This window comes from Sarcophilus harrisii, chromosome 1, assembly GCF_902635505.1.
Source record: "Sarcophilus harrisii chromosome 1, mSarHar1.11, whole genome shotgun sequence".
Classification (NCBI taxonomy): Eukaryota; Metazoa; Chordata; class Mammalia; order Dasyuromorphia; family Dasyuridae; genus Sarcophilus; species Sarcophilus harrisii.
The window spans coordinates 351,853,072-351,877,881 of NC_045426.1; the positions used below are offsets into that span (position 1 = coordinate 351,853,072).

A 24,810-nucleotide genomic window follows, 5' to 3' on the forward strand; every position below is an offset into this window, starting at 1 on the left:
GGAATTTATGGAGTGGTGAGGAAGGGGAGAGGTGAAAAAGAACATAAAGAAAAACAGGATTATAAATAAATTCAGTGCAAGTTGGGAGGGAGAAAAAACTAGGAAAATCAGAGAAGGTTTCACAGAAGAAGGACACATCTTCTGACTCATGAAAAATATAAAGATTCTGATAAACAGAGATTAAAAAAGGAGTTGGGGAGGGGGATGTTTAAAAGCCTGGAGGAGATAGAGATGAAAGCTAGTATTGGAACTTAGTGGAATATACAGTTAGAGAAGGAGAGAAATAGGAAAAAAAGATTAGAAAAGATAGTAGTTCAATGGAGAGTCTAATCAGTTATATATTAGGAAGTCTTATTTTGTTTTGTTTTTTGGCAATTATGTAGATAGAAACAGATGAACAGAGAGAGACAGAGGTAGAAACAGAGATGAACAGAGAGATAGGGAGGCTATCAGTGTTCTTTGTCCTTGAAGAAGACTATTAAATCAGAAAGTAATGCCATATTTAAGTGAATAGTATTTGAGGGATAGAGGACTGGCAAAGTCACTTGCCTCACTTTCTTTTTCAGAATCATCTGGGCCCAGTGGCAAAATATAGATGGGGAGGACTAAATAGAGAGAAGAGGGGAGGGGAGAGGAGGGGAGAAGGGAATGGAGGGGAGGAGAGAAGGGAGGGGGGAAGGGAGAAAGAGGGGGAGAGGATGATCCTTAAGATTTCTGGTCAAAACAAAAATGACTATCTATATTTTTTCAGAGTCAACAAAGGGCCAAACAGAGGCCCCAAATTGGGCCTCTGGAGATTGGCATAAGATTGGCCAACCAATGAGAATCAGAGTGATTTGGTTTTAAGGCTGGTCCTAAAGAAAGAAATCTGGCCCGATAGACTCCAAGATATCTTGGGAGGTTTCAGTGATCCAAAAAGAAATGAAGGGAGGAAGTAAGGAAGAGAGGAAGACAGAGAAGAAAGAAGAAAAGGTTGCAGGTTCTCAGTTGCACCATCCTTTGGAGTGCAAGGCATTTTCTAGGTACTAGACAAATATTTGTATACTTGTCTGAACAACCCAGAGAGAATACCAAAAAGGTAAAAACATTCATGGCAAGTAATAGATTGAGTTACCAGATACCTAGAATAAGAAGAGAAAAAAGTTTTACCCTCTACATTCTCTGTCATCCTATTATTTTATAAAAACTTAATGTCCAGTTTTTGTCTAGAAATCAAAAATAAAATTTCATATTGACATTTTAAATTCATCTAATTTCCTTTCATCACAAACACATTTGCTTTTTAATTTGTACTTAATTCATAATTCAATTAAATCCATGTTAAGGAAATTTAGGAATTTTTAAGTATCTTGAATCACAAATGGTCCTTGAGAATAGTAAAGGAATATAGTATTACTAAAAAGATTTAATAGCCCTGAAGGACATCCTGAGATGATCTGTCCTAAGGAAAGACTAAGCTGGGGGAAAAAAAGTGGTAAAGTCATCTAAAAAAAAATATCTCCCCTGAAAAGGGAAGAGAGGAGAAAGGAAAGATGGAAAAAAAAGAAAAAAAAATGTTAAGATGTGAGTACGTTTTTAAAAATCTTTAAAATAAAAATTTATGTTAAAGTATCCAGTAAAATATTCCAAATGGAATATTGTGTTTTTAAAATCTAAAGTACTGGGAGAAAAAAAAAATCATTCTGAAAACATACCTAAAAGGAAGAATAATAATTATAGCTCATATCTAGATGGTGATTTAAACTTGACAAAATATCTTCTGCACTACAATCCTTATAGCCACATAAGAACAGGCATAATTACTCCCATTTTACAGAGTAGGAAATCAAGTTTTAGAGTAGATATTAAGCAATATGCTTAGGATCACATCACTATTAAGTGCTGCAATCAGAATTCTAAGGTGGGATTTCCCAAATCCATGATCATGGCTCTTTTCCTTATCTGTATCATGGTTAATACTCTGGTGTTATTTATTTGATAAAAAAGAAAAAGAGAATAAAAATGCTGGGAATGAACAAGTTTCCCTCTTGGGTTTAACATCAGTTATGGTAAAAGAGAAAGGAGAAACTAGGACAGTTGGAGGGGGAGGAATAAATTGAACAAAGAAGTGATGACATGACACAGACAATTTCTTTATATAATAGCAGAGGCAAGGCCTGGTGATTAGAACACCAAGTACTGAGTTTCCTTGTGGATCTAACACTGACTTTTTCTAAGTTTGGGAAGCTTTCAGTTTATATGTATTATAGAATGCACTGTCCAGTTCCATTCTTCATAGTATTGGCATATGAATTAAGTGATCTTACAAAATATTTTCAAGAGGAAAATACAATTTTAATTGGGAAGGGGAGTGCAACAGTTGGAGTCTTCTCATGTAAAGGCAGCCTTCCACTTATAAAAGGGACCATATTCTAAAAGTTCATTTAAAAGCTGTTTTTTAGGACTATTTAATTAATAATACAGTTGAAATATAGCCCCAAAAGTCCAAATTTGTCATACTAGAAGTACAGAATCATATAGTATACAGGTGAAGAGGAAAGAGTATCAAGAGAAGTAAAAGAGAGGGAAGAAAAGAAGAAAGTGACTTTTCTTCACTTTCTCGGCTATGGCTAAAGTTAAGGAAAATTTAAAACACATATAGATTGTATTTGGCATATTACCATTTCCCATTCCAAATCTTTCTTCTTCTTACTGATTCCTCTTTTTCTCTAGGCTCCAAATTCCTTCCCACTGCCCCAAAGTCCTGATTGCTACATTTTTCCCTAGGTCTTCACCTGAAACTAATGGGCCCAGTTCCCAAAATGAAAAACATAAGTATTTTCCCCACCCTAAATAATATGTCACCCCAGGACAGCCTATTTCCATTAGATGTTTAAAGGAAAAATTACTATACTAAGACTCTAAAGAACTGAATTCCAATCCTCACCCTAATTTGCTAGATATATTGAGGTACAAAACGATACGTATCCCAAATGTAAAATAAAAGGCTAAATTTAAACAATCTCTTAATTCTTTCTAGCTATGGAATTCTAAGATCCCATTAATCTAGAATTGAGATAATTCACACAAATATATGAATGACAAATAACTCAAAGATATCTACATTTTAAAACTATGGTTACGAATCCATATCTTTAACTGATAGAATTTGATACTGATACTATGCAAAGTAGGAAAAATTGAACAACTTAGATAAAGATACTTCTATTAGCCATCATGAACTCTAGGCCTGACTTGCCTAGAAATTTTCCCCAGGTCAAATTCCTCCTAAATTTGATTCCATTTTTCACAGCTACTTCCTTTTATCTACTTTTGAACCCACAGATTTTAAAAAGATCCGTGTTTTTTCCATAGTGGCTCCCAAAAACAGCAGCAGAAATGGAAAAAACAGAGAAGGAACAGCTGTTGTAAGTATGAGTCACTTATAAGGCAGGAATGGTCTTTAGAGAAAAAAACTTCAATTAATCAGAGTCCAGCTAACAGAAAACTTAAAAGAAAAAAAAAATTTTTTTTTTTTATTTCATTTTTGGATAAAGCAGTAAATCCAAGGGGAGGGGGGTGGGGTGGGGTGGGGTGGGGGGGAGAAATGCCACATTCAAACAAACCATAAAATTATTTCCATAGCATACCTTGGAATTGGAGTTCAGCATCATGGAATCTCAGAGCTAGAAAAAAATCTCAGAAGCCAAATCATCCAAACTTACAAGGAATTCCATAATTTGAGGCTAAACTCCATTGTTATTATTGTTGTCTAGTCAGTCCATTATATCTACCTCTTTGTGATCCCATGGGCCACTTGTCCCTGGCATGTTCTTGGCCAAGATGCCATAGTGGTTTCTCACCAAACAGTGCAATCTGATATTCAGAATTTGAAATATAACAAGATTCTGAACAAAAATTGAATTTTATTCTTAATGTATACTTATTAATGCTGAAAGGTAGATTGATGGTTTGGTTAGATTTTGTTTGAATAAAGACTAAGACATGTCAGAGACAGCAAAATTTAATAGAGAACTAGCCCCTGGAGTTAGGAAGGCTTGAATTGAAATACTGCTTCTTGCATATACAAACTATAATACTAAAAGCATGTCACTTAACTTCTCAGTGTGTGGAGTCCTCCAAAGACTAAGTTACAGGGTAGTTGATTACCCAAACTAGTAGAGGAAATTATAAGTCTAGTTCAAAAAAGGACAAAAATGCTCAAAATTAGGTAAAAACAACAAATTCCAATTAATTAATATCAACCTGGGACAAGTTGATACATAACAAAATAATGTCCTTCTAAAAAATAAAGAAATCCAAGGAGATAAAGTATTATGTTCTTAAACTAGGGGAAAGAGTTGTTAAGCTGGAACAAAGTCATAGACTTCTGTAGTCTCAAAAGCTGGAGTATTATGGCACTTATATTATTTTCCTACTGTAAGTATCAAGTTATACTTTTAAAAGTCCTCAAGAATCTTAACACTGAAAGCACAATAAAAGCCCCCTTAATCAGTGCTCTATTATACTCAGAATCTATGACACCTTCCATGGAGTTTGGTCTCAAGACTAGCTTTATAAATCTATGAAAGCATCAGAAGACAAGAATAAAAGACATTCCACTGAAATTTTTTTTTAAAATCCTCAAAGCAGCAGTTTGGAACTATGCTCAAAAAATTATCAAACTGCGTATACCCTTTGATCCAGCAGTGTTACTACTGGGCTTATAATCCAAAGAGATCATAAAGAAGGGAAAGGGACCTGTATGTGTAAGAATGTTTGTGGCAGCCCTCTTTGTAGTGGCCAGAAACTGGAAACTGAGTGGATGCCCATCAGTTGGAAAATGGCTGAACAAATTGTGGTATATGAATATTATGGAATATTATTGTTCTGTAAGAAATGACCAACAGGATGATTTCAGAAAGGCCTAGAGAGACTTACACGAACTGATGCTGAGTGAAACGAGCAGGACCAGGAGATCATATATACTTCAACAATAATACTATATGATGACCAGTTCTGATGGACCTGGCCATCCTCAGCAATGAGATCAACCAAATCATTTCCAATGGAGCAGTAATGAACTGAACCAGCTATGCCCAGAGAAAGAACTCTGGGAGATGACTGAAAACCATTACATTGAATTCCCAATCCCTATATTTATGCCCACCTGCATTTTTGATTTCCTTCACAAGCTAATTGTACAATATTTCAGAGTCTGATTCTTTTTGTACAGCAAAATAACGTTTTGCTCATATATACTTATTGTGTATCTAATTTATATTTTAATATATTTAACATCTACTGGTCATCCTGCCATCTGGGGGAGGGGGAGGGGAGTAAGAGGTGAAAAATTGGAACAAGAGGTTTGGCAATTGTTAATGCTGTAAAGTTACTCATACATATAACCTGTAAATAAAAAGCTATTAAATAAAAAAAAAAAATCCTCAAATCACTTTTTCTTTTCTCAGTCCAATGCTCAGACATTACACACTCATCTGTAAGAGACATGCATTCATTACCTAGAATTTATTTACAAACAAGTAATGTGGAATTATTATAAATTATTTTTATAAATTAACTAAAAACATTTCATCAAAGTTGGGTTAGAAGATCATTCAGGATTGTGTGAGTTACTTGATACAAGCAATAATTTTGATATAATTTCATTTTTTAACAACAATAGCAGTGTGAATGTTTTAATCAATATTAAGCTAAAAGTTTGCCCTTGATCAGATAAAACTGAGTGAGATGGTTTCTCTAAGGTAATTTAGTTCGTTCTAATTTAGGAGACATATTTCATACCACACATTTCACTGCTCTATTTTGTCATGTTTTTAATTTAGTGATTCTTAAACATGGCTATTACTTCAAGAACACATGAAAATAAAATGTAATTCTTAGAGAATACACTTCAATATCCATTAGAAATAGAGCAATGTTTGTTAGTTTGGTAAAGTCGAGAATTTTCAAACATCATTTAAGCCCACAATGAAACAGGATCAGTCTCATCAAAATGCAAAGTGAAAATGAAAACAAGGCAAAACGGAATAATCATATTTAGGTAACAAAGATTTTCAGTGGCAGCTAGCAGCTAGAAGAATTATTATTGATTCTTCTGCAATGCAATATATTCTTAAAGCTGAAATACGAGCAAGAAGCTAAATAAAAGAGAAAAAATAGTGACTAACCATTGCTATGAAAAATAATGCTTGTTGTGGGCAAGACAATTCAACTCTGGAATTCTGAATCTTGTTTTAAAAAGTAGTTTTTTTTTTATTGATGAAATAAATTTTTTCATTCAAATTGGGCTGAAACAATTGTTATCAGTCCAGGTGAACCTATCCTGAGCATCTTCTTCATATCATATAAAACATCCATCCTAAAAAATATAATGGCCTTGGAAATCTTTTTTCCTATTGCAGGAATTATGAATTCCTCTAAAAGTATTGATATACTGAAAAGCAAAATAATTCCAGAATTACAGGGATTTTCAAATAGATATGAAATGTGATCTTGCTACCATGCAACATCCCACAAAAGAATTAAGAAATCAATTTAAGAAATGAAGAAAAATATGCTTCAGTGGTCTGAAAACCGTTTTGATTTAAATCCTATTGAAAATCTGAAGGTTATAATCAAGGACAGAAGTATAAAACGGATTAATTTATCAAAGGTACGCCCATGTCCAATGTGATAAAAATGGAGCTTCATGATGAAAAAATAGTGAATATCAAACTCCAGTGAACTGTGTCATTCCCTAAGATAAATTTGGGAATAGTTCTACTCCTACTAAATTTTGGATGATTCAGAAATGTTCTGTGAATTACAGATGACCTAGAAGCCTTAAATTAGCATGCCTCCAGGATATTATTGACTTGTTTTTTAAAGAGTAAACAGTGTTCAGGTCCTTACCTATAGTGTGACCTTGGCCTTCAACACCCATCCCAAATGCTGTCCTTAGCAAAGCCATTATTAAACTCTCCCCATCACTACCTACTAAAATGTCATGACAACATATTCTTGTGAACCCCCAAAGTATCATGTCATCTCTCTTAATAATTATCTAAGACCTTAATTTATAGATGAATTGTGTTTCAGCTTCCCCAGAGAGCTTTTCTATAACCAGAAAGTCGCAGGTTAACTCCTTTCATAGTGTTCACATATAGGGGATTAGGAGGTGAGTATGTTTATACATATCCATATACTATACACTAGCTAATTCCCATTTCTCACAGACATAACAGATTCCTATAAGAAAAAGGCTTATCTTCTTTGCTTCTCCTGATAATAGTAGAAACAATATGCATTTATTAAATTGAAGTCTAAATAATCACTTTCAATGAAGTCTCTCCCTCTCGTCCATGCATGTAATATTTTCTCCTTCATCAAAGATTTTTTGTTTGTTTATATCTATTTGATATTTTATTTTCCCCAGTTATGTGTAAACCAATTGTTAATATTCATTTTTAAAATGTTAAGTTCCAAATTCTCTCCTTTTCCATTGCTCCATTGAGAAGGCCAGAAATTTGATAAATGCAAAACATTTTCATATTAGTCATGTTGTAAAAGAAAACAGACCAACAAATCCCAAAGAAATACAGAATTTTTTTCTCAAGAAAAATATAGAATTATAATCTTTTTTTTTTTAAACTAAAAAACAGTGTGCTGCAATCTATGTAACGTCCGGGCTAGCTTTCCAGAGGATCTCCGGACAAGCCTTGGTCTTAGATGGAGAAGTGAAGGCAGAAGAGTGACCACAAGGCTGGTCAGGGATAGAGTCTGGAGCCTGGAGTCTGAGATGGAGCTCTAGCACACAGTCTCACTTACTCCAGTCTGTTAATTTCAAGTCCTCTCAGCCCTTAGTACAATTGCATCACTATAGCACACTGAGCATATGCCAACTGTAGAACCATTATATCACCATATCACACAAAGTACTAAGTATATGTGAACTAGAGAACCATTATCTCATCAACCACACTGAGTAAACACCCTGTGGTAAGTATCCTTGTTTCAAGAATACTTTTCCAGAGTTCCAGCCCTCTACAAATCTGTATGCAGATCAGTTCCTTCTCTGGGGATGGATAGCCTTTTTGATCACAACTCCTTGGCTCACCGTATTGCTGAAACTCTAAGTCAGTCACAAATGGTCATCTTACTATATTGCTGTTACTCTGTACACAGTACATTTCACTTTGGATCAGCTCATAGAAGTCTTTCCATATTTTTCTAAAAGCATTGTCTCATTACAGCTCAATAGTATTACATCATAATCACATATTACAATTTGTCCAGCAATCACCAATTAATGGTATTCCCTCAATTTCCATTTCTTTGTCCCCAGAAAAGAGCTGCTATAAATACTGTTGTACATATAGATGCTTTTACTTAAAAAAAAAAAAAAAAAAAAAACCTCTTTTGAAATACAGATTAGTGGTATTGCTAAGGATATATGCATGGTTTTATAGCCCTTTGGGCATAGTTACTCTACATAATTGTTCTACAAAATGATTAAATCAGTTCACAACTCCACCAACAACTGCACCAGAGGTTTTTAATCTGTGGTCTGAGAACTTTTAAAACATAGATTTGATAACTCTATTTTAACATCATCTTTGTTTTAATTCTATGTATTTTATCTTAATCTTACAATGTTGCATAAGCAAAAAATACAAGGTAATATGAGGAAGAAAGAAGCACTGACAAGGGGGAAGGAAGGCCTGTGTCAAGAAAGGGCTACATTGAAGAAGTAGAACTTGAGTTACAGCAACAATAGGGACAAGAAGGAGATGTGTTCCAAATATAAGGATGCACTTGTAGAAATGTTCAGACAGGAGATGGGATGTCATGTTCAATCAAGCTCAGTCTGATTGACACTCAATGGCTATTTTTCTCAACAAGTACAAAAGCCCCCAACTTTACAAAAAATGTGGAATAAATAAATAAAATCCTATAATGGTAACTACTTATATTTTGATCAGAAAAAAAAAATCATCTCCCTCAGGCCTCATATTTTATTTTTGAAATCTTTGAATAGACTTCTGTCATATTGTATGTTATTTAACAATTCCACACTTAATTGTGAGGTTCACAAGCACAGGGACCATAATTTAATTTTTTATCTCCCTCAAAACTCCAATAGGTCTTAATGTTTGCAGAAAAACTAATTTGTTCTATGGTCCTTTCAAAAGGAACTTCTCCTTCTATTTATTTAAAATTATGCCATCTTTGATTTTTGTGGTCACTAATGTGAAGGTTGTTCTTTTTATTCTTTTGACCTTACAATTCATGGATGAAAGAATATCAAGGAATCAATGCACAAGTATTCTTCTCTACTATGTGTCAGGCACTGTGTGAGGTACTCACCTAGGACAGAAAAACAAAACAAAAAAAAAAAAAACAACTATAAAATAGTTCCTGCCCTCAAGGAGCTTGCCTTATTTGAAGAAAATAACAATGATAATATATACATACACACACACACACATATATAAATAAAATATATTATGATCAAGTATTGTGATTCTTAGTGCATACTGCCAAACTACTTTCAAAAAAAAAACTGGCAATGATATATGGTCCAAACAACAATGTAAGCATCTGTGATACTAAATTTAACCATTTTAAGCTATTTTTGCCAATTTGCTGGGTATGATCATATATACTATGTACAATGTGACTTAGGAATTTGCTTTTCTCTAATTTATTACAGAATTTGAATAGTTTTTCCAATGGTTAGGAAAAATTTCTATTTCCTGATTAATAATTTCTACATTGGAGAATATCACATTTTTAAAATGCTTGTTGTATTTTATTGATATATTTTACTTTTAAATTACATTTTTAATATGCCTCTCCTCATTCCTTTACCAATAAAGATACCCTCTGTTATAAATTTTTGAAAAGGAAAAAACCAATAGAAGAAAACTAACAACAATTTAAAATGATTATTTTTCCTCTTCCCTCCCAATTCTTCCTCTATTGGGGAAAAAAAAAAGACAGAAAGAAAAAAGTTACAGCATCCTTTTATCACATGAGCCATCAAAAAAAAAAAAAACCAACAAAAACAAATTCTCAAATTGTTCATGCTTAAAAATATGTTTCTTATTCTCCATATTAGTTTGTCATCTTACATATACAGGTGACTCTGCTCAAGACCTTTATTTTGAGCCTTAGTTTCCTCATCTTTGAAATAAGGGTAATGACAGTGTCTATTTTATAGGGGCAGCAGGTGGCACAGTAGATAGGTATCAGGAATTCAAATCCAGTCCCAGACACTTCTAAGTTGTGTGATCCTGGGCAAGACACTTAGCCCCATTTACCTGAGTTTCTCATTTGTAAAATGAGCTGGAAAAGTATCTTTACTAAGAAAACCCCAATGGGATCAAGAAGAGACAGACTCTATGGGATGATTAAACAATAAAGCTCCGTAAGCTTTTGAGGATTAATAAAATAAAGCAAAACTATTTTAAAAATTTAAAGCACTATTGTTATTGTTAAAATATGATGACATCTTAGTTTTATAAGCCTTAATATGGGTAGGAAGTAGTAAAGTACAGAATAAAGAACCATTTTTAAATCCTGTCTTTGATACTTATTTGGCCGAGTGATTTAAGCTCCCTGGTCCTCAGTTTCCTCATCTGTACTGCATGGACTATGAACCCCAGGACAAGTGATGATTCCAGGAAATGTAAAGTTAATCATTTAAACACTAAAATGCTTATTGCCACCATTTTAAACTTTCTAAAAAATTATTACATATATCTCAACCTTAATCATTATTTTAATATAATTAATTTATATATTTCACATATATATATAAATTAATATAATTAATTTAAATATCATGATGACTAAAGATTATCAATATTAATAGTTACATGGTGCTATAATATAGTTTTTAATCCTCAGAGGCTGTTGTAATATATGTAGCCTTTTGCCACTAAACTGAATTGGTGGCAAAATGCTGCCTACTTTTATGTTAGTTCTTTCTTCTCCTTTAAAATGCATCGATTTCTTTTTCTTCCCAGTAGTATATTAAAAACCAATTTCTGATTGTTGATGCTTTATGACTATTACTTTCTCATATTCCTTTACTTTCTTAATTGTGCCTCCTCTCTTTCTTTCCTGTTGCTAGTACCAATATTCTGTCAGCAGCAAGACTAGGTTTTTATTGCCTTTACCAAACAAATAAACTTTTCCTTTCTTCTGAAAATCATATTTTCAGTGATTTTCTCATCTTTAAGAATTCTCTTTTGTAATTGCTTTTATTCAGATTTGTAGCTAGTCTACATGTTAAGAATGCAAGCTAGACATCTGACCATAAGGTAAGGGGGACATTGAAGTAACTCATTACTTCAATTAATTTGTATACTTCAAAAAATCCCTAATTTTACCAGGCATCCACTACCAACACAAAGTGAAAATTTTTCATGCTTTAGTAAACAGCCTTATGAGTTGATAATCTGGTGACTGATTTTATGGTAACGAGCTTATTGGAATTTAGTAATCTGGTCTTCAGATGACAGACACACAGTCTGTTGTCCACCATACTTGAAGCCTTTCCAACTTGGTAGGGACTTGCCAGGAGCTGAACTAGGGTGACCTTTCCACCACAATGAAGCATTATTTCCATTAATACCTCATTATTTCCATTAAGAGTAAAGCAAACAAATTACATTTTTTTTTCTTAGTCATTTGTGATCTCATCATTTCTCGGCAAGTCTTTAAACATTATGGTCCTGTAACTCATGGAGTCTGGAGCCTAATTCTTATTTCTTATACTTCTAGAAGATGAAAGAATCTAATGACATCTTTCTTCTATTATTTCCCTCCCCCATTCCTATAAGTCACTGAATCTCTATCAGCTGCTTATTGTTTCTCCTCCCAACTACTCCTTGTGATTATAAAACAAAAAGTCATGTTTCTACTAAAAACAATTCTTCTAAAAATAACATGCATAAGTTTTGAAGAACACTTGGGGCAAAAGGGACAGAGAATGAGTCAGGTGATTTCATTTACCTTTTGTTCAATTTAATATTCCCTTTGGGCATCTATGAAAAAGACCAAGGTCAAGGAATACTGGGCCATAGTTTTTCCCTGCTGAAGGTCCAATGAAACAGTTGCTATAGGTCCAGTTCAGAATTGTTGAACTTAACATTCACCACCACCTCCAAACTCCATTACTTGCTCCATTACTGTTGACTTTAACACCACATTAGTAACTTAGCTTTATGTGGATCAATTAGATAGTAGAGAGCATTAAATGAATCATAATGAAAGAGATGTGCTACATTTTGTGAGTGGGTTAATAATGGGACAAGCTAAGGGTATCACGACAAGTTTGATAACAAACAAAGATGGCTAGACTTCACAATAAAAAAAGGCTATATTGAAATCCTAAATTATTTCATTGGTAATAGCCATGAGACTCCAATAGCAGGCAGCTGATTTTAAGCAAAGAAGAATCGTTTAAAATAGGCTAATGAGATTCACTAGTACAAAGCTTGCAATATGGGAGATGGGCTTTTTTTTTTTGTTTGTTAAAAATAAAACTATGATGATGTATTACAGTGTATGAATATTATTATTTAAGGAATATAGGTTTTCATGGTCTATATTGCTAGTTGTGTTCACAGGAAGTCTGACAGCATTATGTCTCATAGTTATGAGGTGGCTTTGGATTTAGAAGACCTAATTTTAGAAGGTTCTCCTCCTTAGAGTTAACTAACTCTTTTAGGGTTCTAAGTTCCTTTCAGGATCTAGCCAGTCAGCTAAGGGCATGCTCCAACCTCATGGGGTACTCCCCCCCACTAGGTAATTGTGAGTTCCACTGAGGAACTTGTCTTTCATATGCTTTCCCACTTTATTTCATATTTACTATTCCTGGTATCCCTTAATTTTGTCTGTACCCTCTTCCTTAAATAAACCTACATTTTGCCAAAGAGAATGGCCATTGTGACTTTTTCGCATGACTGAACCCCAACTTTTGGTGCCTGCTATCATTTGATGACAAATCCCACATCACAGATCACATTATAGGGATGTATAGAAGCTGGGCAGGGGTGCCAACATGTCCACTGGAGTCCATTTATGCCCTTAATGTGGTAATACAGTAGCTTAAAAAAACAAAAACAAAACAAAACAAAAAAAAAACTCATTTTTAAGCACAGAATTACAGGTTGGTAAAACTGGAAAGGATCGTAGGAATTGACTCCTATTCTGAATTATTCATTTTAAAAATTAGGAAACAGGCCCATAGAGGTGAAGTGACATTCAAAGTCTTATCTTCTCCAAGATTACATTGCTACTGAGACAAGACGACTAGAATCAGGTACTCCATGTTGATTCATTTGAATTCAACAAACTTCTTAAAGCACTATGTGTAAGGTTTAGATATACCAGAGGGAAACACAAATAAAAAAGAGCAAAATATCCCTTTTGTAGCTGTCTAACTTTTTCCATGCAAAGGAGTCTTCCATTCATATAGACAGGTTTTCTAAGATTAAAGTATACAGTATTATCAAGAGAAATTAATGCTCTTCTCTGAGACAGGAGACTTCCCCATCTTTTTCAATAGAAATTCATAAAAGATGATACAATTTCTTATAAATGTATATTCTTTTTTATTATTATAGCTTTTTATTTACAAAACATATGCATGAGTAATTTTTCAACATTGACCTTTGCAAAACCTTCTGTTCCAAATTTTCCCCTCCTTCCCCCCACCCTCTCCCCTAAATGGCAGATAGTCCAATACATGTTAAAATATATGCTAAATCCAATATATGTATACATATTTATATAGTTATCTTGCTGCACAAGAAAAAAATTGATCTAGAGAGAAAGAAAAAACCTGAGGAAAACAAAAATGCAAGCAAACAATAACAGAAAGAATGAAAGTGCTATGTTGTGGTCCACAATAATTTCTCATAGTCTTCTCTCTGGGTATAGATGGCTCTCTTCATTACTGAACAGTTGGAACTGGTTTGAATCATCTCATTGTTGAAGAGAGCCATGTCCATCAGAATTGTAAATCTATAAATTCTACAAATTATTAGCTACTTTTTGGAAAATAACCTGAGCTCATTAAGCTAATGAACACAAAAATCATTATAAAATGATTACAAAGAATAATCACAAAATTTCAAGGTTGAAAGGAACCTCAGTGACCTAGTCCAACCCATACCAGAGGGGGAAAAAAATCCTCTATAAACATCCCAGCCTCATTATAACTCCTCTTTCCAGTTTAATAGGGATAATACGCACTCATGTTCTTTATTATCCAGCCAAATAAGTCTACTTTCTTTTTCTTGAACACAATAGTATCTCCCCTCTTGGCTACTTTTGTATTATGCCTAGAAAGCAGTCCCCCTCTGGCATGTAGAATGGCCTTCTATAAGAAGCCTCTCATTATTCCACTACCATTTCCATGCAGCTGCTAATGCTACCCACAAAAAAACTCTTATATTGTACGTACATTACAATACACTACACACACACGATCTACCCCCCAAAGGAATAAATATTTAAATTTTGCCTTTATATCCTATGACATATAAAAGGCATTAATTAGGAAAAGGGTGTCCTTGGAAGCATGGGTGATCCTAAGGGTGGCAATAAATTCTGTTTGGTTAACAAGTATTGAGAATAAATATAGGTAGACCTATTCTAATGAAGGACTGGGAAAATTTGATTTTGATTATGTCATTTATTTCCAAATCACCCCCAGTCTAGACAAAGGATCTATCCTTACTCCAACCTGAATAGAATACAATGGACTCTCCTCTTGATTAGGTCTGAAGAGAAATTTAATTCAATCTCTGTATAAGAAATGTCCTTCATATGCTGGCTTGGCCTAGTAGAGAATATGGACCTATAAAGGGGGGGAAAAACCCAGATCCCCCAATAATTAGCTATTTACTAATCATTTCTCTCAAAGCTTATGTGCCCAGCGCACAGGAGTTTAGTAAATGCTTTCTAGACTACTACTGATTAATAATCCAACAAGTGGTTATCAGCAGGGTTATATGGCCTTTGATGACTAGAGTGGCAAGAGAATTTGTAATCTACTGAATTATCAAGATCACTTTTTGATAGCTCTAATTTAAAATGAATATTTAATATACTCAGTCATTATAGATCCTTTATTGTAGTTAAAAAAGAAAATGGCAAGTAGCATTTCAATCAATTAAAAAAAAATCTGATGTACATTTAGCTTTGTAGTGACATCTCTAGAATGACCATATTTTTTTCAGACTTTACTCATTTTTATCAAAGCAAGAATTGGGCTTAAGAAGTCATCTCATCATAGACAGTACAAATCAGTGGACAATGTCAGAAAACAAAATTTTCAAATATGCTCAAGCAACGCAGATGTACTCATTCACTTATGATTTGCCTTTTTATTAAAGTAAATTTTTTCAAATACTGTATGAGAAAAAATAGTATTTGCCTTGCTTGAGGTAGATACATTGTTAAATGAACTAAAATCTAATGTCTACAAAGCTAGAAAAGTCTAGAGAGTTTTTGTTTCTCCATTCTGTGAGTATTTATTTGGGCACCTACCATGTGGCAAGGTTATATACTTTGATGACTGTACTAGACATTGCAGAATACACAAAGGAATTGTCAAGTATGGTCTCCCTCTCGTTAGCATGAATTAATAAGCATTTAGAGAAATAACCAAAACGGTATATTCTCCTTCATTACTCTCAGGGTAACCAGGTTCTTAGTATAAGAAGTTCTTAGAGTTTTTAGGATAATTTCCCTCATTTAAATAAAAAGAACTTTTGATAGTCTCTATGAACTGTCAATTATAATTCAATCAATACCCTTTTGATCCAGCCAATATCCCTAAGAAATCAAATAAAGAAGACCTATTGTGTACAAAATATTTGTAGAAGCCTTTTTTATAATGAGAAAGGAAGGAAGAAAGGAAGGAAGGAAATTAAGGGGGTAGGACTAAACAAATTATAGCAAATGAATACTATGATTGTTCCATAAGAAATTATGAAAGCACTGGTTTCAGAGAAACCTGGGAAGATCTGTATGAATCGCTACAAAATTAACTAAGCAAAACTAGGAGAACAATTTATACAATAATAATACTGTAGAGAAAAACAACTATGAAAGACTTCCAGAACTCTATTTAAAGTAATCAAATAATCACATAACGTTAATGGGTCAGTGATGAAGACTGCTACCCATCTCTTGACAGAGGAATGATGTGCTCAAAATGCAGAAGATGATGTAAATTTTTGGACATTGACGATGCAGGAATTTCTTTTGCTTAACTATAAATCTTTTTTTTTTTTTTTTGAGAGTTTAGTTTTTCTTTTTCTTTTCACTTGGGAAAAGGGAGATAGAGGAAATAAATGTTTTTTTTAAAACTAAAACAAAAGACTGGTTTTTTTATTTGTCTTAAAGGGAAAAAAAAGCCTAAAGAGGAATAAAGTAGGAAATGAGATACCAAATAATTTCAGGAACCTGAATTTTGACAAGGCCTTGCTAATGCAGGGCAGGCTGAACTATAGCTCCCTCTGCTGAGTTACCTCATCTGACTCACCTACTAAATTCCCCTAAAAGACAGGGCAAGCATAAGGCATCAGTTAGTTAACCAGTTTTCACTGGATAGCTGGCAGGAATCAAATCACAAAAAAGAAACCCAGAGTTCAACCTGGGCTGCAATGATTAGCAACTGGCCTGGTTAAGTGCACAGGATCATTTACATTTAAGATCATTAACCAAACAGGGTGGCCCTTTGGGAAAAGATCAGAGTTCACTAGCAGAAAAATGCATTCAGATAAAGCAGCAGTTTATTGTTGCCAAAAAGTGTTTAGGTCATTTAAGGAAAAGGACATTGTTCTGGTATCAGAAGCATGGGTGTTTCTGCGTTAGTAGGTTTTTTTTTTTTTTTTTTTTTTTTTTTTTCCCCCTTTTATGGCTCTAACTTATCAATACTTGGATTTTTTGTTTTTGTGAAAATAATCACTCTAGCATCTCTTTTGTTAGATAGAGCTATGCTCTATGAACTAAAGTATATTTTTCTATAAGAAATTTAGTTCATAAGTACAAATTTATCAGGAACAGCTTATTGGTGTAAGTATTTGTATCTTGGGGGCAACTAAATGCTACAGTAGATAGAGTACCTGGTCTTAAATCAGGAGGACCTGAGTTCAATTCTGATCTCACACATTTAGTAACTGTGTGATCCTGGGCAAATCATTTAACCCTGTGGACTCAGTTTTCTCATCTGTAAAATGAGCTGAAGGAAATAGCAAACCTCTTTAGTCTCTTTGTCAAATGGGGTCATGAAGAGTCGGCAGGACTGAAATAACTGAACAACAGTATTTGTTTCTTTATTTCTTACAAGTATTTTAAAATACTTTTATTTATTCTTTTCCTTATTATTCACTATGGGCAACATTTCAGATAACTTTTCTGAATCCCACAAAGTCTTTGATTCAATCAATCCAAACATTATTTCCATTTTTGCTAACGCTTCCCACCACCTACTTAGTCATAACAGCCTCCCAAATTCAGGCAGAAGAGCAAAACATGTTGCCACCCTAGTCTGACTGCCCTGGTTTTCAAGATTTCTGACAAATCTATCTCTAGTCATGCTTCAAGCTGCTACATGTACACCCTAACCTTTCTTCTAATATCCTCCTCTTCCATTCAGCAGCAAAGGCGAAGTAGGAATAATACTAAATGAATGATGAAATGATTTTGTAATCTTGAGAGTGAACTCAGAAAATAATTTCCTCACTGTTTATAGCATTATATAAGATGTGTGAAGATGTGTTCCACTTAATTATTAATTCAATCTTTCTGAATGTCCTGTATCCACAGAGCAATTCCAGTGGTAAAAAAAAAAAAAAAAAAAAAAATCATTACTTCTGTTTAAATGACACTGAGAAGTGTGCAGGTACCCAGGGAACATACTTCTGCAAGGTAGTACATCCTCACTTTGGAGGAAGAAGAAACAGATATAAATTCCACAGGATAAGTGGTCAACTTATTATCATGACTACTTCTCAGTAGGAATCACCTTAGAATTTTCAATCTGTGTCCATTATATCATATTAAAGATACCCACAAACTAAAAACCAAAGTTAGGTTCCAGAGGCAGTATAAGTTGACCAGTCTGGGTTGACAATTGGGCAGGAAAACTATTAGACTGAATATGTAAGTAAATCCTGCCCAAAAGACCTCTTCATGATATGTCATCTCCAAACCTGAAAGCTCTTTATTAACTACCAGGCCAAATTCCCAGCTATATCCCAATGATCTCAGTCTTCCATGCACAGAGAGGAAAGCTGTGTAGGCTACATGTAAGCTATATGAAACAAATTTCAGCTGCCTCTGTCTGAGAACAGCAAAGCATATTGGGGGGGAGGGGTAACTGTTTGTATTTCTAGAGGATTAAGCTGCAGTGAAAAAAATAAGAATGGAGAAAGTCCTAATTTTTCCATCCTCTAAAGTTTTAGCCCTACTTAAAATAAATTAAGCTTATAAAGAGAGAAAAATGGGAACTGAAAAGAACCAAAACATCTCTCCTCAGTTTATTTGGTGCTAATTAGGTACCACAAGACTTCAGAACATAGAATTTCTTTTCATAGTACCCATTTTAAATAATTCAGAAACATAAATAACAAATGTCACCATATCTTCATAAGGAGGTGGGGAGGGCAACAGTATCTACTGAAGGATTTCTGCAGAATACCTCATAATGTCATTCTGAAGAGATATGTCATTTCCAAGTGACATGAGAGTTGTTGCACACACACAATTTCTTCCCTTTATCTACAGTTAAAAATAGCTCCCTAAATCATAGTGAATTTAAATCAAAGCTGAATAAATCGATATTAAAAGAATCACATCTTAATATTTAAAATATGCACAGATTGCGTAAGCAAGAAGAACTGAACACTTACCAGATGGCAGAAAGGAGACTCTTTCTTAAAAGAATAAAAAGGCTGATGGAGCTGGCTCTACAGATGCAGGAGAAGAGTTAGTTACCAGAATGGCTAGGCTAAAGGTAAAACTGCAGTCTCTGACAGTTTCTTCAGACAGGTAGTCAGAGAGATCCTTAGCAATGAGAGTTGGCTGCACAACCCTTCTTCTCGGTGACATCGCCAGTAACACAAGGAGAGCAGTGTGGTTTGTAGGCAGTCTCCCTTGGTATGTGAGCAGCACATATCCCAGGTAAGTGAACTGCGAGCCACCCCCAGCCACCCCCAGCCACCCCCTAGATGTGTGCCAGGTGGTACTGTGCTCAGCCTGTCTAGGCTAGAAGCTGCTGCTTACCGAGCTGGAATCTGGAACAAAGTGAAAATTCAAATGTGGGGAAGAGGGAAGCAGCATTTTCAGCAGCTCCAGGGCCAACTACCATATGAGGAATTTTGCAGATTCTAGAGGCAAAAAAAGGCAACAGAAAACAGGTTTTGCTCCCACTGCCCCAACAGCAAACAGCATCATAAAAGTTAAATGTCAAACCACAAATACTTCAATCTTTTCAGGTAAGAAGGCTGCAGGTATGACTTGACAGTACCACAGGTAAGAAATGCTAGTTGAATGACTATGAAACAATCCCTTGGGGAGAGGTTTCCCTTAAAAAAAAGACCAAGTACCAACCTAAGTAGCACACGGTACCCTTCAGAGCCAATAAAAACAAGAATAAAGCTTCCATCACATTGGATAGACAGATCCTCTGTGAGAAATAGATGCAGAGGAATCAAAGGGATAAGAAGGCGTGACCTACATTGTGGAAGAAGTATAGCAAAAAACAAAGGTATCAGAATATCAAACAGGATTCACATCTGATAGACTGAACCACTAATTTCTACAAGAGAGTTAATAAGAAACACTTGGATGCCTTTGTTTTCACTAATAACTCCTGATATATTTTTTTTGTATTCATCCATCCCTTAACAGATCTTATCCCTCAGGAATCATTGGATTCTCTGAGACATAGTCATTTCTCAGAGAATCCAATGATTCCTGAGATTATCTCCTGATGGTATCTACCTATTGTTCACCACTAACCATAATCATTCTGAGAAGGAACCAAGTACAACAGTAGAAGGAATGAGGGGTTTGGAATCCAACAACTTGAATTCTGCTACTTAATACGATGCAAATCATTTCTCTCTGGATCTTATTTACTTTATCTGTAAGATAAGGGGGTGGGTGGGTTAAATCCAGGATTCTTCTTCTGGATTCAAGAACTTTTTATTTTTTGATAATTTCATTTCAACACAATTGCTTTCCTTTGTAAATCCAATGTACTCTATTTTGTGCATGTGAAAACCTCACTCTGAGAAGAGGTCCATCCACTGCTAATAACCAAAGAGGTCCATGACACAAAACAGGTCAAGAATGCCTATATTAAGTGATGCAGAAGACTTACCTTTCAGCTCTAAAACATGAGTATGACTAATTATTTAGTGGAAATCACATTCCTTCCACTTCATTTTTTTAACACCTTTCTTAGTCATTCAGGAAAGTCCATTTAAAAATAACTGCACATCAGTCAAAGACAAAAATCATGTGCCAACTCCTAGGATCACATAAAACATAAGTTGGGGAACAGGGATGGCAGGCAAAGGAGACATAACCACTGTCTGTGGTTAGTCAGGCAGTCAAAAAACATTTGTTGGGCAAGTATCTTCTTCCCCTTTAAATTCTGATGAGAGTAAACAGAGAAACTCCTATTTTAGTCAGAACAGTAATATCTAAATAGAGAGAGTGTAGCACAAATAATGTCATTACATTAAGGCAGTACAAATGATCCCAGAAAGCTTCAATCCAAAAATCATAAGGTCCACACAGTATAAATTCATATCTTAACTCTTGAGAGAATATCAGAAGTTTAGGTCAGAATGGCTGATACAGTGGATATTTAAAAAAATGTCTGTTAAATTGAATTCATTTTTAAAAGCCCAAGGAAAATAATAAACTCCAAATTAAAGCCGAACTTTCTTTTCTCTAATTCTTGTTTTTAAGTGCTACCTCATTTCCTAAAATCTTTCTTATATAATTTAGTTTGATTAATAATTGAAAATAACTAATTTTTTTTAAAAAATCTGTGTTTGTAGAATACCTTTATTTTTCCTGTGCTTATGATGATAACCTTAATGATTGTATTATTCTCAAAGGTATTAAGACTGTAACATTTCTTATAATTCAATGAATCTTTAATCTCATCAATGTGAGAATCATTTCCTATGGTACAGATAGTAAACTACTAATTAATTAATAATCTTGGATTCAGTTGTGTCCAACTCCTCATGACCCCACTTGGGTTTTCTTTTCAACCACATTGGAATGATTTGACATGTCCTTCTTCAACTCATTTTATAGATGAGAATGACTTGTTCAGAATCACACCACTAGTAACTGTCTGAGGTCCCATTTGAACCCAGGTCTGTCTTTCCAGGTCCTGAACTCAATCCACTGTACCATTTATTACCACTTGTATGCGGGGAACTGTGTTAAATATTGAACACAAAAAGAAATCAACAAACAAAAATGAAAACCCTCCAGTTACTAAATTCTTATCAAGATATCATATATCCTCCAGGGAGCACCTATTCAATGTGATTTTCTTGGGCACAATTTGGGGGGCTATTTAGCTTTCATCCCCCTTGCTTTTGTTATATGGCCAATCTAGCTTTTTATCTCTTGAATGATATTTACATGACTTTTATACATGTCACCTATGATAAAGACAATGCATTTTAACCTGATCTCAATATGGTTTTATTTATGAGAAAATAAGGAAAAAATTATGTGAGAAGTAAAACTATTTTGAAAGCATGGTTGGATCAATTTTCAAAATATCTAAAATGATAAGATACCAAAGAAGTAGAACATTCATATACATATTACTAGCAAAAATAAGACTAAAAGAGAAGACAATTAAGAGAATATTACCAACTATTGACCTTTGTTTCTATGTTCTCATCTTGTAGAGACCTTTATAGAAAATGATCTACATATCTATCAAAGGTATCCCTAAAGAAAATAGAAGAGAACGTATAGGTTCTTGAAGGGCAGTCAAATGGTCCAATGAGTAGAATGTCTGAGCTATAGGTCAAATAAACTTCAGACACTTGCTGTGGGATCCTGCATCAGTCATTTAATTTTTCTTTGCCTTTATTTCCTCATCTGAAAATCAGCTGAAAAACGAAATGGCAAACCATTCCAGGATCTTTGCCAAGAAAACCCCAAGTGGACTCACCAAGAGCCAGACACAATTGAACAACAACATAGGTTTATGCAGTGTTATTCTAGAGTGTGTTACTCTTCTCAGGGACAAAACTGACTGAAAGCTACTCTGCTTATTGGTTATGGATTACAAAAAAGCATTGGACACTCCAGTGCCTAACAGTACATGACAGAAAATAAGCACTTAATTAAAACTATATTGATTGACCAAAGAGAGAAAAAGAAAGCTTTAAAAGTTTTCTTCCACTAGGATGTCACTCAAGATTATTTAAGGTTCTTTGATAGAAGTCACCACAGAGATAGCTTCATTTAACAAGTCTCTGACTATCACGATCAAATGAAGCATGAAGCAAGAGAGAAGCACTGGTCAAACGTAGGAATTTGCCACCATCACCTCTATCCAAATTTATCACAATACAAGATATAATGAACATTTTGAGCATTATTTTATGAAATCTGTGAGCAGTATGTGAGCAGACTATTTTACATATGGTAAATGTTATATATTTATCTGAAAGGCTTTTATGAAGGAGTACTTAAAATTGACAAGGCCTGCTACCTCCATTGACCAAAAAACTTGTATTTGAATCAAGGGTCAAAAATTCACCATCATTTATATTTGTTCAATTGCTAGTTTATGTATTATATTATAATAAAGTAAATATCAGGGTGTTTTAAAAACTTGCTGCAAATTATTAAAATAATGCACATTTTGGCATCCTAATGAACTATGAAGATTCCATAATCAGCAGGATTCTGCATATGTAAAGCACCTCTAACTCCACTACCACCATCAGAATTCTCTCTCTCTTACACACACACACACACACACACACACAAAGTAATAAGATTCTCCATTTTAGTAAATACTTTCAGACATCTATAAACACAAATAGAAATGCAAAAAAATCATCTCAGGAGAAAATGCCTCCAGCCCACTGAAAAACACACATGTATGTTTGTATACATATATGTGCGTATATGTACACACGCACACACATACACACACCAGTTAATTTTAGACCCTTGATCCAAACACAAGTTTTTGGCTTATTATGTTTAGTTGTAGTAGCATTGAAGGCCTTGTACATTTTCTTAAGCACTCATTTATAAAAGGTTTTCAGATAAATACATAATATTTACCATGGTATAATATATATATATATATATATATATATATCTTTAGACAGAAGTGACAAGATCACCATTAAAAAGCTAAGAGTTAGGCAGATGATTATGAGTTAAAAGCAGGAAATAAAAGGAATGCAAAGACAATTAGTTCTCAGGAGGTGAATCCAAAGAAGAGGAAGTTAAAAGTGTAAGAAGAGAGCTAGAAAAGAAGGCAGTCATCACATATATATTTGTTATAGGAATATTCTTTTTTGTCATTCCCCTCCCCGCCCCCCCCCCCAACTGGGGTGGCAAGAAAAGAAAATAAATGCTTCCTAGTTAAACAAATGTAAAATAAAATAATAAACTTTTTTTTAAGCATTTGGAGCTTAGCTCCCTTCCCAGATATCTCTGAATAAAAAAGGGCTTCCATACAAATGTATTGTCCTGATGATTAAATCTTTCCCTTTCAAAAAACCAAATTTTCAAAATGTTAACTATTTTGAATGGAGCTTTGATAAGTTTTTGATGTGATCTCATCTATGTGGGTGTTCCCTCTATGAAGACTGACTACAAGTCATCCTCATCCTGTGTGAATTTCTTCTCTTTTGGGTGGAAAGCCTTCTAAAAGCTTCCCTGCTTTCTAAGAAAGTAATTTAACCTTTCCATGCTAACCCTAGGCAGACTTGAAAATTTAAAATTAAATCATATCATATTTCACTGGGGCACTTTTAACACTAGAGAATTTCTCTTAAAAAGATAAAATACATGAATGGTTCCAGCTCCTCTGAATATTGTCAGCAATCAGAATGGGCACTTTGGTCTCTTATTTCCTCTTACCATCAAATTAACCTAAATTAATGAGGCTGCTCTTGATATCTAACCTTTGTCCATTCATTTGTCTGTGGGCATTGACTGCTCTGCTTCAATCCACACTTCACACAATTGAATTTTCCTAAAGCAAAAATTAAATTATGTCAGTGGTTCCCTATAACCTCTAAGAACAAATATAAAATTCTTTTGCATTTAAAGCTCTTCACCATCTGGCCCCAATCTCCCTTCTTTTTAGCCTCATTACAATATGCACACTGAGGTTCAATAAAAATGGCCTTGGTCTCATTTGTCATCCAAGCATTCCATACTCCATTTCCTTTGAAGGAAGACAACCTTGCAGGCCATCTCCCATGTCTAGAATGCATTTCTTTCTCATTTCTAGTTCTTAGAATCCACGGTTTCCTTCAAAGTTCATGACAAATGTTATATTCTACACGAAACTTTTTTTGATTTTCTCAGGTGTTTTATTTCCACCCTTCTCCTCCCCAATTACCTAATAACATTCTATGTATATTAAAGGTTCCTCGAGTTCAAGAGATAGTTTAACTTTTGGCTTGCTATCACTAATATCTAAGACAGTATCTGGCACATAGTAGGTGCTTTATGCTTATTAAGTTGATTGAGAGCTATGCAAACCACATTCCTTCCTTT

At 34.3% G+C, this 24,810-nt stretch overlaps 1 protein-coding gene across 3 annotated transcripts in view; it reads right to left on the reverse strand.

The window, feature by feature from the left end:
• The window catches only part of NEDD4L (NEDD4 like E3 ubiquitin protein ligase), a 455,315-nt gene that overhangs the window by 249,211 nt on the left and 181,294 nt on the right, over positions 1-24,810 (reverse strand). The window contains exon 1 of one of the 3 annotated variants that reach the window (XM_031945922.1): positions 18,921-19,918. The exons of the other annotated variants lie outside the window; for them this stretch is intronic. The gene's annotated coding sequence lies outside the window, so the exon portion shown is untranslated. Of the gene's footprint in view, positions 1-18,920; positions 19,919-24,810 lie in introns of those variants that run through there. 3 annotated transcript variants of the gene reach the window in all.